At 42.8% G+C, this 19,870-nt stretch overlaps 1 protein-coding gene across 1 annotated transcript in view; it reads right to left on the bottom strand.

The window, feature by feature from the left end:
• Positions 1-19,870, bottom strand: part of sox5 (SRY-box transcription factor 5) — a 173,618-nt gene that overhangs the window by 106,015 nt on the left and 47,733 nt on the right. The window contains exon 2 of the mRNA XM_076152371.1: positions 11,383-11,460. The gene's annotated coding sequence lies outside the window, so the exon portion shown is untranslated. The remainder of the gene's footprint in view (positions 1-11,382; positions 11,461-19,870) is intronic.

Raw genomic sequence — 19,870 nt, forward strand, 5'->3', positions numbered from 1 at the left:
TGCTGGCATCTGAGGAGATATTAGGGAAGTGATTAAGTGAGATTGATGGTACTTTAATTCCCAGACAAAAATAATGGCTCCTTCCTGTTGTTTAATCTTCAATCTTCATTACATGAGAGAGACTGAAGAGAATGTGGGCTTTAGCCAAAGAAGGCTGCACGAACAAAGGACACCATCAAGGATGGTCCTTTATTTACATGTTTAATCAAAATGAATTATAATTGAAAGTCCAAAGAGGGCTTTGGAATGCAGCACACTGCTGGCTCGAGAAAGAATGTTCAGAAATGTGAAGGTAACTCAAAGTGCCTGATCACATTTTAATATGGTGTAATTAGGAACACAAACATGGTGCCTTCTTTATCTGCATATTAGCTTACAGACTTGTAGATTTCATAGTATGTTTTCCTTTCCATGACTTGGAGCCAATGACTTCAAAAAAGCCATTGTACCAGTTTGGTAAATGATGTAACTTCAGGCCTTTTCTTACCTCCAACTTTTGATGATGGGAAGTTGTTATCAGACAACAAACCTTGACATTTTAGCAGAGGAGCCAGGACATTTCAAGGAGTACTTCAACAATAAAGTTAACATGCTTGCTGTTATGAGGCTGGATCTTTCACCTCCCTATTGTGGGATGAAACATCATGGGTGAAATCTTGCCTCCTCCTGTAAAATATATGTACGTATATATACATTTGAGTGGCACAGGTTTGGTGCTTTTTCTCATGTTGGATGAAGTGTCCTTGAGCAAACCAATGAACCCCTACTAATTTCCAGAGGCACTGTTCTATACCTGACCCTGCACACTGACCTTCCAATGGAGTGTGGCAAGCGAACACAAAATTCCACCTTCGGGTGATCAATATCACAAGAAAAAAATGATAGATGCTGCCTCAGTTATTTGTTCCTACAGAACAGGGAGGTCAGTACACAGGGTCAGTTACATAGCCCTTGAAGCTCAAGGACACTCCAGTAGGTTGTGTATGCATGCCGCTGTATTGTACACAGGCATCGACAGGGTTTTTTTAGTTCAAGGATGCGTCTGTGCTAAACAAAACACCCCCTGCCTTAAAACATTTTAGAACAACTAAGATTCATTAATTACTGACACACAGTGTAAACTAAGTGTACTGTGGAGCTACGTACGTACAATATGTTTCCGGTTAGTTTTTACTTTTTTTTCACGTTTTTTTCACAATTTGAAGAACTTCTTCCAGCCACACTGGACACTTTGAAGTGTTTGTGAATTATCTCTCTATACCAAAGTACTGGCAGCAAGAAACACAAATTGAAATATGCACCCAGATTCAAAATCACAGTCAAATCCAATTAACTTTGAAAAGAGTAATATCTACTTTGAAAAGGTTATCTCATTACAAATGTACATCGATATAGATTAAGCACTGCCTCTTTCTCTCAAGCTGATCACACCAGAGATAAAACAAATAAAGTTCCATTGTACTCCTTGTTAACGCTTGGCCCCTCCTTCCTATCTGTTTTATGTACCATTCAACAGGTTAGGCGCACGTGCACACACATGCGCACATCCACACACACGCGCATAAATAGGTGCATAAATTCATGTGATGAACAAACTCAGAAGTAGACGATCGCTCCCTCCGCGATAGTGTCAGGAGAAACCATGTAGTGCCTGTAGCGCAGCGTCTTTGTCTAATGTCCGAAAGCACAAAGAAAGGTCACAGAGGGCTCGGCTTGGGTGGGTGGAACAAACAACTGGGATTTGCACTCTCTCTGCCTCTCTCTCTATCTGTGCTGTGAAGGGTATAGGTATAGGACAGAACTAACTTGCATAAAGGTTTCCCAATCAGTCGCTCTCCACATTTCCTTACATGTTCCGGGCATGTAAACAATCAACCATCAATCGACAACTACCTAATGTATCTCACTCTCCTTCATTTAGGTTTATGAGTGAGCGAGATGACGCGAGAAAAACACTGCAGGGAAAGAGAGAAAATAAGCAATTGAAGGGGAATAGAGCAGGAGGAGGAGAAGAAGGGAGGAGGGTCACTGGATGTAGAAAAGAAGCAATGAATGCACCCCCTGTTCCTTCCCACTGTCTCAGACAAGACCTGGGTAAACAGGAAGTCCAGCTGCTCTCTGTCTCTCTCTCTTTCTGACTCACCCATTCACTCTTTTTTCTCTCCCCCCCCTCCCTCCCTTCCTCCTTGGCCCATCCAAAAATACACTGCATTCCCCTCTCTACTTAACGGACACAACTGCACTGACCTTATCTACAACCCTGACCCTAAAAAACGAATGGAAGAGACGTAAAAAACAATGACGAGAATGAAAGCAAACGTCCTCGCAAAATATGCAACTGCCTTCTCCTGCGCACACGTCACATCACCAAGAGTCACGATAGTTGGCAATCTGGACACGCAGTTCCCCTCAGTGGGCCCTAATCCCCCTATTTCTTTAAGAGAGAGAGGGAGCGGAGCGGAGGAGAAAGGAGGCATTGTGGCCCGAGACAGTGCAGTAAAAAGAGGAGCGTACAGTACCAAATTGAGGTCGCGGCAAGACAATGGCTGCCCTTCACTGGCTCATTCACACACGGTCTCCACACAGCTCTATCAAACGCCTCTTTCTTTTCTTCTTCCACTCCTCTGTTCTGTTCTGTTCTTTCTCTTTCTTTCTTTCTTTCTTTCTCTCACGTCTGCCTTTCTTTTCCTCATCACAGAGGGACGGGGGGATAATGAAACCGTGGCTCACTCGGGGCTGTTCTGGGGCCCAACGCACAGAAGAGGAGCTCTTTTTCTCCCTCTCACTCTCTCTCTCAATGGCCACCTCTTCATCTTCTCTGTTTAAGGCCCCACAGCAGCATCGCCCACCAGCGTTATTGTTGGGACAATGTGTAGTTTAACAGGAAGTAGTTTCGTCATCCTACTTTGGCCAGTTTGTTTTCTCTTTTAAGCCACACAGCAAGTAAATGTGAACAACCACTTGCTTTGGATTTACACACACTGTCACCAATCTACATCTCAGCTCTCCCAAAGTTTAGATTTCCGTCTGTAACTCATCTGCTCCCCTGCATCTGTATCTTCTGGCAAAAATCTAAAGAGAAATCTACTGCAACTACCCGTTTTCTTATTGGTTTCTCTCAGTTTGTTATAATAGATGAACACCTCATCCAACAACTCAGTATATCTGACAGACTGCTTGTAATGAAGAAACTGTTAGTATAAAACAAATACATTTGCTCATTGCTACCGAATGACTCCATGGACACCCTGAAAGCATTGTAGCCTGAAATACACAATCACATGCGGACAGAAATCTCAGAATGCCTCTGCGGTTGAGAAAGAGCGCGCTAACAAGTAAAGAGGGCAAAAGCACCTTCAGGCTACTTGTATCACAAAGACTGCTCATCTGAAAACCTAATTTGCCTTGGCAAACCTAATCGTTCAAAATTGATCGAATATAGAATCTACTAGAGGCTTTTAACCAGTTTATACCGAGACAAGAGGGAAACAGGGATTGGCATTGTTATTCAAACCACACTGAAATAGTTGTCTTTCACTTGCATTTAACCAGAAGGACGTCAGTTGCTCACAGGGCTGAGCGCGTGATGATGTTAAGGTGACCAGTGCATTATTACCCCCTCTGGAAAGCGACTGCTCTGATTTTATTTTAAAGGTCAAGAACTCTTTAGTGTTAGCTAATCGTATCACATACACATGTAAACAGTTTACACTGACATATTCCGTTTAAACAATACACTCATTCAAAACTCTACTTAATCATCAGGATATCCTGCTGTGTGGCAACAGTGCTAACCGCCCAGCCATATTTGTGGTAATGTTACGCAAACATTTTGGAGTGATTTACCTCTTGATCCTTCAAACACATTGACCATTTCTCCTTACGCACATTAATTTAGCAAAGCTCTTAGCTTAAATCACTGCTTTAATTGGAACGTCATAATGTGCCAAACATTTATTCCAGCAATCATTTTGTCAGAGAAGGTGTTTGGTTTATATAAATGATGGAACAAAATCTCAAAGTCAGGTAGTTGAAGAGTTTGACTGAGAAAAATACATACATTCAGGTTGACAGCCAGTGCTGATTTGCATGCTGACATTAAGTGGGAGACATGATCAATGCTGCATAGTTATTTTCCTTTCATGCCATCGTGCTCAACAATCTAGAATCATCAAACAGGAAACGGGCCATCCCACCGGCTAGCCAGATGACAATTAATTGACAGGCACAGCAGACAGACAGACAGACAGGCAGACACACAGGGAGATGGAGCTAATGGAGCTGATTGTGGATGTAGTCAGAGAGGTGGCACTCTGTGGACTCTGAGCCGACTGGGAGCAGACAGTAGCCCTGACCCTCCAATCTTACACACAGCACGGCCACTCTCACGCTGTAATTACCTGTCACGCTGTGTGAGATAGAGTGTGTGTGTGTGTGTGTGTGAAAGAAGCGATTGTTTTGGGGAAAGGGGTGTGGTAGGGCTCAGAAACAGCACTTGCACTTGACCCAACATGCAACGCAACCCTGTGTTTCTCATAAATGCATACATGAAAACGCACTGATGGACATGCGCGCGCACACACACACACACACACCTGAGACTCTCCTGGCCCTCTCCCTTTCTGGCTCCCAATAATTACCTGTGGGCCTGTGGAGGGGTGGAAACTATTGTGTGCTCTCTGCATAGCACTCAGGGAGATGTGGGATTGATGCGCACTCAGCGACCTCTGTGATTGGGGTTAACAGCAGCCTCATTTGCATGAGGGGACGGGGCTTTCATTAGCGAGAAGACCTCAGGTGCAGAACACACATATCTACACACACCGGGTAAATTAACCTCTCCAATGACACAAGAAATTATTGTTTGTTTTTTGGTGTGTGTTTAAAAAAAAAAGGATAATAAAATGTTTCATATGAACTGGAACTCTACGTGCCAAATATTCCCAGAATGCCTTGTCTGATTGTTAATAATAAAGCACCAACTACAGATAAGTACACTGGGCCCCGCCACATTGTTTGCTCAGGTTAGAAGGGCTCTGAAGTGTGGAGAAAATTTCTGAAAAAGAAAAGCCTGGAAGTTTAGAAAATGCCCAGACAAACATTTCTGTGTGCGACACATCGAACAACACCTGAGATTCTCGACAAAGAAGCAGAACCTGTTCTTTGAGATGCACTTAAAATCCAGCCTTGAAGTGATACAACTCGCATTGAGAAACTGTAAGTATTTGTATTATTTGACGAGACACTTCATCTTGGTATGTCAAACGTTTAGTGCACAATGGCATCTGGGCATATTTTAGCACACTGAGGACATTCTGTGGAAGTTAAGATTGCATTATTTCTAAAGAACCGCAGCACTCAAAAGAAACTGAACAAATAAGTAATATTTTGTACCAAACCGTCCTCGAACCTGACACTGAACTCTTACCAATGCATATTTTGTAAGAGCCTGTAAATAGGAAACCAAAGTCCGCTATATGCCACTTTTTTATTTATTGTTGTTGATCGATATAGAATAGACAATGTCATTTTCATGCTAGTTCTCCATTTTATAATTTAAAGTCAAACTCATCAGAAGGTAAGCTTGCTGTCTTTGGCCTGACACCTTTTTAAGGCTATGGTTCTGTCAGTGCAGTGTCTCAGCTTCAAACTCTGCATGGTAACAGAGGGATGGAAACTAATGAATAATTAGGCAACAAATACTTTGCTGCCCACAACTTCTCCACAAGCCAAGTTGTATTATTTTCCATTTAAGCCAAAGGGAGTTACCCACAGAATGGAGACCCGACAACTCCAGTTGCAAATAACTCCTGTGTCCAGTCTGATTCATCTTAAAGATCTACCTGTGTGTTTAATAACAGATAAAACACTATTGTAATATGATTTTCTTGTCATCAAATGTTGTGTTACCTCTACAGTTTAGCCCACGTGAAATATAAGTCTTGTCCCTTCCCCCAGTGGTTTAGTAAATGGTGAACAGAGCAGACAAAAGCAAATATAAACAATGGTACATGTATGTGTATAATTGATGAGGCTTTGTTACACTGTAAACTCCAATATTGGGCTACACTCTATAAAGTTTAATTAATCAATGCATCTTTTACTAACAATATTAAACAACGGGCTATTGCTGGTAGTTCCATTGCTAAATAGGCCTATAGGCAATATTATTTAATAACATTTAAACCATGTAATAATACTTAAATGAGCCTTTTTTTTTTACATTATTGCTGCTTTCCTTAGCCACAGATAGAGAACTGAAAAGGAAGGCCAAAGGCTGCAGAGTGCACAATTAAACAACTTGTTAGACTTCAGAAGGACTTTTCATCCGTCCACATTTTAACTGCTGTCCCAGGCTACATCCATCAGCAGGAATGTTTGATGTTCCTCTTACTTATTATTTTTGGTTACGTTGGTCCGCTACCATTGTATTACACAATGTATAGGGAACAATTCTATAAAGTAATTTCCTGTCATAACTCCATTTGGTACTATGACACAAAGCTGGTATCCATGGCAAAATCAAAATATTGGTTTCAATCCAACACTGAAAGACAATAATTGAAGTCATCTTTTGTGTCAATATGAGGGCAGAAAATGAGTTACTATGTAGGTCATTTCAATTCATCAATAATATAATTTAAACAGAAACATTATGGCTCACGTGAACTTTAAACACTGATGCTAGAACCTTTACCGTCTTGTTGCACCAGAATGTCAATTTGCATGAAAAAAATATTTTCCTTTAATACGCGGACAATTGTTTGGTTAGTATTTTCTCTCATTCTGTGTATGTTGACTGCCACAATGAGTATCGAGCAACTTTTGCATTCTGCTTCCTTCCTCTCTCTATTTTGGAGTCAAATGCTGTTTTCAAAGTCCCAATCTGTGTCTGTGAGAGAATGTGCTATCTAAAATGAACAGCCTACCACATTTGCCAATCAGTTATGGCTAGAGTTTAATTAGCCATATGCAAAATGTTCAACAATACCATTACCCAGCAACATTTAAGGGGAGAAAATGTTGAGCTTGGCACAGTTAAGGACCTCTGCTAACAATTCCGATTGGTTTGCAGAAATTTCAACAATATAAAATGCTTTTTTGTGCCAGGTCTTTGTCCGGCCCTGGCACAGCATAAACATAGTGCTGACAAAGGTCTGGCAATGCAAGATGCTTTGGTCATCAAGGAGAGTGACCATGAACCAATCCAAGCAAGCTGCTTTGTAATAATGCATAATACAACACTTTCACATATAGAGAGTGGCGACGATGCACGACGGAACACGACTCGCTGCAGATCTGAAACGTAGTCACGCAACTAAGTGGACACTTCATCCAGTGACACCCACAAATGCTCTCTTTCTCACATCCACACACGCGGACGCATACACTCAAACACACACATACACACTGATGTCCTGTGCTGTCATGTATAATTCAATGTGTGGCCGGGCAAGCAGATGCCTTTTCCCCAGGGGGTCCCATCATGCCTTTGCAAGGATGAAACATTTAACAGAACAGGACAAAATGGAAGAGGCGCAACAAATAAACAGGAAGGGTTTTCGGAACACACCCACACACACACACACACACACACACACACACACACACACACACACACACACACACACACACACACACACACACACACACACACACACACACACACACACAGACAGGCCTCTAGACACACGTCACATTCACATTCTTACAATCACATGGTTCCTTTCATAAACACATAATGCATCCACATATACAAAAACACTCTAGCCTGTAGATGTACATGTACACAGGAAGTTTGCAAAAAATGGCAGTGTATCAATAGTGTTTACACAGTATCCTGTCACACTAGACATGGAAACGGAATTATTATATTGTGACAAAATCCATTGTAACTCTGAGCCCCCAATGCACACACAGTTGTACACGTGCACACACACAGACACACACGTGCTGACAGGGACACTGAAAAAAGTGGTTCTCCTTTTAAGACTGTGACACTGAGTGAAAACAAATCGCCACTTGGCTGCACATGTTCTCATATCTACACACGCATGCATGCACACAAGCATGTATACACACACACAGCCGAAGTGGATTGTTATATGAGTCATCCGCCACTGGGTGCTTTTACGTGGGTTAAGTGAATAACTGTAAACCAATGACAATATAGCTCCATAATATCAAGGCGCATATTCAGCAGATGATGGGGCAAGAGAAGAGGAAGCTCTGTGTGTGTGTGTGTGTGTGTGTGTGTGTGTGTGTGTGTGTGTGTGTGTGTGTGTGTGTGTGTGTGTGTGTGTGTGTGTGTGTGTGTGTGTGTGTGTGTGTGTGTGTGTGTGTGTGTGTGTGTGTGTGTGTGTGTGTGTGTGCGCGCGTGTGTGCGCGCGCGCGCGCACACTCGTCAGAGAAAAGGGGAAGAAGCTCCTTGTAAGTGTGGGAGCAGATGTGCGTTCCATCCCTGCGTGCGTGTGTGAGTTTTAAAAAGTGGACTGTAGACTGTGAATATTAATGTGTGCTGACCTTGATGCAGCAGGGCCTGTTTCCTCTGATGACATTAGACAAGAGGAGAACTCCTACCAGCGCCTACAAGCCTCACAACTCCTTTTCCTCTATCCTCCCTCTTTTTCACCCTGTCGTACCACTCCTCCGTGTCTCCATCCTCCCCTTTCCTAGTCTCCCCTCCTTTACCCTCTTTTCATCTCATCTAACCTTGTCTCCTCTTATCTAGTGTCCTCTATTGTATTTTCTCCACTTCTTCACTCTTCAGCGTTTCCTCCGCCCCTCACCTCCCACTACTTCCTCTGTCCTCTCCCCTGCCCTTGTCCATCATTTTTGGCTTCTGTTTCCCATTCTTTTGTGTCTGCGTGCGTAAGATGCCGTTTCTCTCCCTTTCTCTCTCTCTTTTCCTTTCTTTCTGCCACCCCCCCATTCTTTCTCGCTCCCTCTTTCAGCTCACTGCCAGGCTACCACAGCCCAAACTGTTCAGCTGCAACTGTTCCAAGCCCAATAATTACAGCTTGTCAGAAAGAATTAATTTTCTCATTTCTCATAAAGACGTGTAAAAAATTACCATGTTATTATAACGCTGCCACTCTCTGGAGGCAGCAACGAAAACCAAATTTAATTTTCGGATATTCTTCCCTCGCACATTAAATTAAACACATAAATAAGAGTTTAGGAATTGGGGGAGGATGTCGGGGGTGGGGTGTGTGTGTGTGTGGGGGGGAGCATATGTTCGTTAGGCCAGCCCCAGCTCTGGGTAATGGCCGTCGTAATGTTTTGATGGGCCCGACTATTGGTAAGCACCAATACATTTGCATGATCACCATCATGGCAGGCAAGCAAGCTGCCAATTAGCTCTTGTACAGCTCTGGACAATGCTGTGTGAGAGAGAGAGAGAGAGAGAGAGAGAGGGAGAGGGAGAGAGAGCAAAAGAGAGGGGGGGAGAGAGAGAGAGGACAGGAGATGTGTTTGGAAAAAGCTAATTATGAAAGAGCAAATTATCAAATATGCAAGTGTATATAAAATAGCACATTTATAGCAGGGAGAGAGGGGATGTGTGGGGACAGTACAGTCTGTGTATTCTTAAAGGAAAAGATTTAATCCTTATAGTTTTTGTATGACAGGTTTTGGGTTCTGGTTTCAGGATTTAGGTGGATAAGAGATAACCCAATAACATACCAATTGTGAGAGCTTGCATGTGTTTTCACAGCATGTTTTTGTTTTCATTGTAGATTGAATCCAGGAAATTATAATATGGCCATCAAGCAGAGGCAGATCACAAACAATGATTTTTGCTCATCAAAGCTGCATACTCACTTGTTTGGTGCATCATCAATCTGTGTAGACTGAAATGACTCTGCAGGAGATTGGATCAGTTTGAAAGTTACTAAGATAAGGTTTAAAACTAAATGACTAAAAACAGGAGCTTTGATGTATGTTATTGTCTTGATGTTTTGTCTGTAGCCACTGTGGGTGTGATGGCTGACCCCTCACTTGTTGCAGTATGGAAGTAGAATGTTCAGAGAATAAAGAACAGAAGAATCAAAGAAGACTTTTCAGAAAGAGAAGTCACACAACAAAATCTCACGCACACAAACAAATGGGGTGTTTCTTCTAAACACGCTGGCGTAATGAATGCCTAAAGCAAAGGGAGCGCACACACACACGCAAAAGGTCACCCTGGTTGACACGTGCAGTTTGCAGACTCATGGCTGATCTGACAGGGCTTAGCCAAACAAACGTATATTCATACACAAACACACACTCACCAAACATGCACACACACAAAGGCCATGGTCAGTGTAACCAGTGCCAGATAAATCACCCAGTAGAGCAGTGATGAGGCCACAATCTGTGATCATGACGCACACACTGCGTGGACCTCTGGCAAACGTAAACTTACACTAACACACACAGAGAGGAAGCACACTGCCAGCGAAGCTTCTTTGTCATGGTGGTTTGTCTTGTATCTGGGTTTGTTATCATTACTCTCCATACAACACCATCACTGTCATCACAGCCAAGCACGCCTAACACACGCTAACTTCACCATGTAACTGAATACTTATTAAAGCCTTTAGAAGGGAAGCGAAACAACACAAAACAGGAACTAAAGGATGTCAGATCTAGAATGAAGCTTAAGCGTTGTACAGCTGAGGAAGATCACAACATTCGATAAACAGCATTGAATATGAAATCAGATGGTGGTAAACATCAAATATACGACTACATAACATTTTAAACATGAGAATAACACAGTTAAGTGACACTGAAACAAATTACTGGGATGATATTGAATAAAACTTCCATTTTCATGTAGAAGTTTATAGAATAGATCTGGTGTGTTCGGGTCCCACTCGCTATTTGAGCACTCGCTCTCGAGGGTTCCTAATTCCCAGAATTCCCGATTCCAGAGAATGTGCCTGAACCTGATGCGCTCCTTCTGAGTTTTGTCTGTAGATGAACAGAGTAATTGTCATAGTGACATTTTTTGGTTCCCCCGAAATGTCACTATCACAATGACAAGTGTTTGTATTTAATGAATCTGATGAATATTTTGAGAGTGCATTGCATTCCATTCTCTACTGAGGCAATAACAATAGGGAAGTTCTGCTACTTTGACTATAGATTTGTCTCTTATTATTGATTTATAGCGAGTTAGTGAAAGAAAGAAAACCCTTAGCTGCCATTTCCTGTATTTGAGTAAAAGGTTACTTGTATTGTATAAATTTACACCCCACATAAAATCATTGTGACTGCTTATTTCCACTGGATTTGTGGCCTTGGAATATTATCTCTTTTACCTGTATTCATCCTCACTCAATGGCCAGTGTATATTCACATCGACAGGGACAGGCAATGATTCAAAGCTCTTACCGATTATTCTGTGAAGCAGTCCAAAGAGAAAAACGTCCAGCTGTACTCGGCTTCTCTGTCCGCTCAGCCCACTCAGACCTGAAAAGACAAAAGGAACAAAATCAGCTCATGATTTACATCTTTAACACTTTGCTCTTCAGACTACCTAATCTCTATTACTGTTGAGTCCAAAAATTAGTGGAAAGAGTGTCAAAGATGATGGATTAACCTTTTAACATTTTTTTGCATACTGAGATAGCCAAACAGAGAAAAGGGGCTTGATTAAATAAAAAGATTTTGGCGAACTATTGTAATTTACTCGATCCTGGTTCAACAGATTTGAACATAATGTGACAAATGGCATCATAGTTCACCTTAAAATAGAAGGAATGCTGTTTTCAGATTTTGATTCCAATCTTTAGCTGCGTTGAAGCATAGCGCTGTAACAGTTTTGTGTCTTGCTCAGGGGCACTTATGGAAGGTCACAAAGAATACTGTGAGTCACCAAACGCGTGAAATCTTAACCAATAACCCTCTGTATTTTATTGACCTGTTTTGCATGTGTGTGTGTGTGTGTTTGCATGTGTATGTGAAAGACTGTGAAATGCTTCTGTGTGAGAAAAAGGGAGTGTACGGAATAAATCCAAAACGGAGGGAAAGGGGAAAGAATGTGAAAGCACATGTGAGGGCACAATCACTCGTTTCAGAGTACAGATGTTGGGCACTCCCTTCCCCCCTGTCCCCTTTCCTTCCATCTTCCCTTCATTCCTCCTGCCTTTTCCCCTTCCCTCACCCCATTCATACCAGAAAGCCTCCCTATAAATATCAACTTGAGACTATGGAAGTACGTTCTCACACACACACACGCGCGCGTTCAAATCTAAACCAATAAGCACAGTGGTGTATTGTGCAAGTCGAGCCAACACACACTTCCATGGAAACAGGAGAGTGTATTCTCACACGCATGTGATGTTGACGTTGTACACGCACAGTCACTGCCTTAGACAATAAGCTATTTCAGGGCCAAATCGCTGACAAAAATCCATTTTTCCACCCCTTAAAAAAGATCAGGAACGAGGGAGGGAGAAAGAGCAGAGAAAAGCTGTAATCAAATAAACAGTGGCATACATTTCTCTTAAGCTGGATTTATCTCTGTATTTTGACATCATTCTAATTTATTCCACAACCTGCTTACAATTACTGCCTTTTCAGAACTCATATCGCTCCCTCTGTGTCGTCCTCGGCTTGATTGCGTGGTATCCGCAAATGAATGAGCGGGGGACCGGCATAAGGCGGAAAAGCTCCTAGTGTACTTTCCTAGATTATCCACTTGATACCGATTCATTTTTTTTCTCACTTGTCGCAGTTTTGTAAAGGGGGCGATGTAGGACAAACATTCAAACGCACAGAAGAACACGCATAGTCACGTACGCACACACACACACACACACACACACACACAGCAGAATGTAGAGGAGGGGAGTGGGCTCATCATCTTTAGTTGTGATTACAACACTTGGCACGCGCTCCTGTGCCTGTTCGTCTGCCTATTGCCTTACAAATGGATTAGTAAAGCCTGTTCCATTTGTGTGTGTAGCTTCTCTGAGATTTAGGCTTATTTACAAATAAAACCAATACGATTTGCGGCCAGCCGTTGTATAGCCTTTGAGGGACAATATTAGGTAAGTGAACTTATAGGGACACTATAGCGCTGCTTGTATAGGCTGCATGACTGTGAACTCTTGGGTGCATATGTGTTTAGTGTCCTTGTGTGAAATTTAGTTTTCCTCCTCACTCGGGAGTCTGACTGCATCTTTGCCAAAGTAACACCAACTCAGTAGGCGGTAAATCCACAGGAGGCTCGTCTCAATCATCCCTGCTTGTATATGCACAGGTGGGTAGAGGACACCTCTGATCTTAACTGAAATGTTAAAAAAGGAGACATTTTTACTCCTCCAGGGGACGATTGTAGCCATTCCACTCAGCGAGTAAGCCTGACTGGACTGGGCTCAGAATAACGCAAAGAGTCCTTTAGAGTGCGCGCAAAGGTTCGAGGTGAAATGTCACTTTCAGTTTTTGTGGGCTGCGTCAGAGAGAAGTCAAAACAGCCTTTAAAAGCTTTCTTGAGGCTGTGAAGATCTTATGAATGGCTCAATATCTTAGCTTCCCTCTCATATGATAAGTAGAAGTACCATGTCAAAGCAAACAGAGCTGCTTTGGCACAGCAAAGACACACCACATATGCATGACATTAGCCTACATGTTATTGTGTTGATCATCAACTCAATCACACCTGGAAAACATACAGCTAATGATGTACAGTATGTGTGTATGAAACCAAGGGACACTTCTTCTCACTGTCAAAAGGTGAACTGTGGACTGCAAATGACCTTTGAGTATAAATATGTTTATACATCCATTCTGTGGGAGTTCGGGGGGGTTTCCCCACCGTAATCTTGTGACAGGGTGGCATTTGCTCCCCGCTTACTGTGACCCTGAAATGGAACAAATCTTGCATTATTGCATACTGACACTTGAGTGAGTGTCAGCAGCACCACTGGCATGAAGGAACTGATGCGATGTGAGATGATTCTTTACCCAGGAACTAAAAGCACTTAGGTCTTTGTCAAATTGCGATTTCACAATTTCCGAAAACAATGTTCAGGGACCGGCAACTATGAGGTCCCAAGCTCTCTCTCTCGCTCTCTCTCTCTCTCTCTCTCTACAAGTGTGTATATAAGAAGTACAAATACACATGATTTATTTTAATGTAGGAAAGCAAGGAGAGTTTGGTACATGAGAAAAGTGTGTGCACACACAGATGTGTTTCCGACTCGAAGGTACAGTTTGTGTGAATAAAGCTCCAAGCTGAGCCTCCATTAAGCTCCTTTCAACACAATGCCTTTCTCTCTCAGAAACTGTCTGATGGAAATCTGCTTTTGTTGCTACAGCTCAATGTCCCTGCTATCTCCTGATGGAAGGAGAGAGAAAGGACGGCCTGAATGGGTCTATAGTTTTGTGTTCCACAGTTCACTCAGACACACACACACACATACCAATTCACGCACACTCCTTCCTTCTCCACAATGAAATCAATGCTCTCAGTTTGCCTCTCTGTGCACAGCATCTCACAGTGCCACAGGCTTCTTGTGATCAAACACCACATCATGTACTGCAACTTCTGATACTCATCCTAACACAGTGATGCTTTTGTCTGCTGTGTTACTGTTTGTCCTCTTTGTATTCTATCGCAGAATCAAAGGATGGTATTTTTCAACATTTTGTTACATTTATTCACTTTTTAAAAACTAATAATTACAGTCACCCCGATTTATCTATTGAGCAATTTTATGAACGTGTGATCACAGGTCAAAAACCAATGAGGACACTCCCAAACCATCTCACCTTTACCAAATCAGGGATTATTTGATAACTGGTGTCAAACCTCCTCAGCCAGTGTTGGGATGGCCTTTGAAAGTGTTACCTGTAACCTGTAATATGAAGCTGAACCCCTGACTGGCCCCTTGTCTACATTATGATATATGAACAAACTTGAAACATAACAAAATGGAGGAGAAAGTGAAGAATCATAGGACAAACACACACACACACACACACACCAAGGCTATTAGACACAGACAGATTGAGAGTATGTCATACATGTTACCTTCAGTGTTTCGCTTTCTCTGCCTTATCTTTGCACAAACACACACTGTGTGCTACCAGGGCGATCATGAGACTATTTGCTCATTATATAACTGACCAAGAGGACAAGCTGATCGTCTCGGACAGCAGGAGTCTGATAAAATAGATACAGAGTGATGTGGGCAGGCAGAGAGAGACAGCGGCTGAAAGTCGCCACAAGCCAATCTTCCATTTATTTTCCATACCATAGATACATAACCATGAATGATTATGAAGATTTACATGTTATGAGCCATACATTTTCACATCATATAGAATTACTTGTTCTCGCCTTAGGATGGTGGACATCAGTTTTGCTCCAATTTAAAACAACCTAAAGAACACAAATCAGGCCGACGGCTTTCAGTGGATGAGAAATTTAAAGCTAAAATTACTCAGGCAGCTGAATCAATTTTCTCAGTTTGAAACCTTGGCCAAATGTTTCAGCATCACCATCAGAAAACTACTTTTTTTATTTTTATAAAATGATTTCTTGCCTCTCAGAACAACCCTGTTCTGTTGTCTTTTTGAGAACATTTATAGGAATGATTCACGGATACGGTTAGGTCCAATCAACAGTTCATTTTCAGTTTGTGCTCCTGTAAAGTATGTGCATAAAAGGGCACTGACATACTAACATACTTCTGTCGTGCTATCTGCAATCAATGCTTTGGCTAATTCTAACCATCTGCACATAATCTGCGAAGGCACTGTCACACACAACTGATAAACCCCATCCGGCTGTGGAGCGCACAAGCCAACGGAGGGGACGGACAGATACTGGAGACACACACACACACACACACACACACACACACACACAATCTCACACTCACACTGACAGCAACAGAGACACGAGCAGACTGTCTGACACATTAAACAGATTTACACACACACACACACACAGACACACACACAAAAATGCAGTGACAGTGACCTCCATCTTTGGCTGACTCAAAACATCAGACTGGACAGTGTGTGTTGATGTGTTGTGTGGGGAGAGAGACAGAGAGAGACAGAGGGAGAGAGCGCACTTGCATGCCAGCAGTTTCAGCATCTGTGAGGGTCACAGTGTTGAGGTGCAACCTTGTTTTATCAAATTAATGGTGGCCTTCTCAGCATGCCTTCATGAACACACACACCCACGCCCACAAACACACACACACACACACACACACACACAGAAACAACGCTGCATCATGCCCACTTACTCACAGCCTGCTGCAGTAGCCCCACACTCACTCACAGATAAAAACTTAAAACAGTATCTTGCATGTGTCACATTAGTAAACACACACACACACACACACACACACACACACACACACACACACACACACACACACACACACACACACACACACACACACACACAATAGAGCCCATTGAGCGCCACTTCTTTCAGTTATGGTTTTTCTCCCCTGACTGAGTGGCCAGACTGTAAATAGTCTAATTTTCATCATTTTATATGCCTATAAATGCAGGTAGAAATTAAGTTACTTCTGTCTGATTGTCTCTTAAAGTCACAATTCCCCATTCAAAAAGCATCAATAGTAAAGGCCTGGCATTGTGCTGCACACCGCTCCGTCGCTGATTCAATGAGTGTGGACAACAACATTGCAAAAGCATTCATTTAAAATGGATTACGACTGTAATGGTGCATTCTCTACATGCTAATCTTAACAATAATACAATGCACTTCATTATATCCTGCGAGCAAATTAATGCCCTGGAGCACATTATATGAAATGAAGGCTCGTCTAACAATGCAATGCCGAGTTCAAAGATGTCATCATGTCCCATAACTTATTGGAACAAATGTCCTTGTCAGTGATGCACTAATGACATCATGGTATTGTAATGTGTTGTATGCACAAGGACACATCTCGGTACCTTGACCCCTTCTCAGCGCTAGCCAATAGCTATTCAAACCCGGGGCTTCTTTTGAAATATGGCATTGCTACTTTGCTTTGCCAAATCAACTCTGGTAATTAGAATTATATAAAAGAGGAAGAACGAGACCTTCTCTGTGCCGCCATTGTACGACATAATGGTTCGTGTGCGTTTCTGATGGATGTTGACGGGAACACCAGGTACAAAGCTGCGAGACCCTGTGCAGACCTTGAAACCAACACACAAACATGGCACGGAAGAAAGAAAAACTCACTTGAAAGATATACTGCATATACCTAGATATATTTATTTATTTATCATTATAGGATCTCAATGCTAGACTGTAGGCAATGGGTTCACTTCTTTAGCAAAGGGAAGTTTTGGCCGCTCCACATACGTCTGAAAGGGCTTTATAGGCCCAAAAAACAACTATTCCTAAGCCAAGCCCTTTAAGAAGACAGAAAGAAGAAAACTCCCTAAAACCCTTAAGTTAGAGGGGAAAACAAAGGAGGAAACACCTTGGACGAGGCGTTTTCAAGAGAGATTCCCTCCCAGATGTGTAATTGGAGCTGTGGAGGTGTACAAATTACAGAGCGACAGATAAAGATAAGTAAAGATGTAACTATACGGGTTGACATGAATACGCTCAGCTACGACCGTCATGGTGATGGGCGGTGCATTCAGGGACCTCGCTGCAGCGGCCGTGTAGTTTAGACTGCAGATAGGTTATGAGAGAGTGACAGTTGAGAAAAGGATGATAGTTTCTGTGCTTAGTGAATAGATGTTGAGACACTGTTTCATATCGCAGCAAAGACCCGAGACAGATGAGACATTCACTGATGGTTTCATATTAATGGACACGGAGGTAGTGAAAGATTATTTTTCTGTCTTTTCTTTCTGCCTTTATCTCTCTCTTTGACAGTTGCAGCACTATTAACACTGCCTCCACAATTAGTCTCTTCTCTCTGGCTTCACACACACACACACACACACACAGACACACAGCCACACACACAAACACACACACAGTGACACCCCAGGGCCCTGCGCAACCCAAACAGCATAATTAGACATCCCCTAAACAAAGCACACACTCTGTAATTACTCTGTAATATTACATAGCACAGGGGACTCAACAAAGGCCATTTTCCCTGGATCAACCAGTGGCAAACACAAGCTAAGGTACACACACGCACACACACACACACACACACACACACTACATGCATGTCTCATGTGTCTGTGTACATTTCTACTTTCCTATTGATTTCACCAGACAGAGAATTCCCACTGGCTGATGAGGGTTTCCAAGAACGTTTTTGCCAGTGTGTGTGTGTACGTGTGTGTGGAACATACAGTTTGTTATACGTAGAGGTACGTGTGTGTTATTTCGTACATGCACACACTGTAATCTGCGTGTCCCTGAACGCAGCGGGACATGAAAAGGCGGAGGAAGTGAACCCTCTTCAGCTGCTGATGTTCAAGTCCACGGTGGCAGCCCTGCTAATGACAGGACAAGAGCGCGTGCACACACACACAGGAACACACACACACAGGCGTCCAAACACACCCCACTTTCATTGCTTCCCTGTCTTTGGAATGGGACATGACTAATTTCTCCAGACAGAGCGACAGCGTAAACACAGACCCAAACACTTGTGGCGATGGCATTCTTGACAGGGCTGCCCTCAGCTCACCACCACCTCCTCCCCCCTAACCCCCCCTCCGACCTACTCAACACACATACACACACACACACACACTCCCTAAACACCCTCCCCCTTCCGCTCGTGTGCTCCCAAGTCAGTGCAGATATTACTCCAGAAGTCCAGCAGCACTAAATTCAATCTCTGTGCCAAGTGGTGTGAAATCACATTAGATCTTAATCTAGGGCCGTTGTGTTTACTTGTTTCTAATACTGAAGGTGTTATTCTATTTGCCCTGCCCGTGCACCCTTGAGCAAGTCACTGAACCCCGCCGCTCCGCTCCCTCTCTCTGAAGCAACAGCGGTCTCCTTTACTGCGCGATTGTTTAGATTTGTTGTCACACAGAGCGGCTGGCCTTCACTTTAGATAACAGGATGAGCGTGACACTAGGGAACGGCCTCTGTTTAATGAGCAACACCTCACTTTACAACAACAGCAGCACAAACACGCTCCCTGTAACAACGTCTTTTATTTCCAGACCTCCTCTTCCCTTATCGCGACCCGCTTAGCCAATTAACAGAATTTAACAAGTATTCTCCATCACCTAGTTAACCATCTTGGTCGTTACCGCAACAATTACACGAGTCTCCCAGCAAGAATATCAAGTTGCGAGTTTCAGGCACAACTGGCGCGTTTGTCGACACTCACTCCTTAACACCTTTTATGTGACATGAGAGAGTCGTAATTTATGCGTAGAACATGGATGGAGTGATGGAACATTCAGCAGCAAGCATCCATACGGACCCTAGCTCGAGCTCGGCTCTTTGAAAATGTGTGTATGACAAATTGTACAGCTAAATTCAATGGGATGAAGAGAAAATAGATGGTCATTAGTGAACAATCTATAAAAACAGGCATTTCAAAGTAGATGGCAAAGAGAAACAGTTTAGTTCAGACAACTGGAAGTATTTTGTTCACGGTTGTAGTTCAACATTTGACATGTCACGCAATTTACAGAAGCAGCAAACGTGAACACTCACTCTGTGTAAAAAAATCTTCATGGGTCGGGGATTGAACCGATGAAAATCTATACACCAATCCAGCACCTTGACCTGCACGCCTTCATGTGCCGCCGCAGTCTCTCTGTGTCACGCCGCCGCCCGTGTCCATTCACGTCTAGTCTGCATTGATATTCTTCTGGTGGTTAAACAGGCAAACAAAATGATAAGAGATGGGAACACACAGACTATTTGTGACGAACTAGAGGCTTGTAAACATACACACAC

This window comes from Genypterus blacodes, unplaced genomic scaffold (genome assembly GCF_046128005.1).
Source record: "Genypterus blacodes isolate CSIRO-AG114 ecotype Tasmania unplaced genomic scaffold, CSIRO-AGI_Gbla_v1 ptg000007l_1, whole genome shotgun sequence".
NCBI lineage: Eukaryota > Metazoa > Chordata > Actinopteri > Ophidiiformes > Ophidiidae > Genypterus > Genypterus blacodes.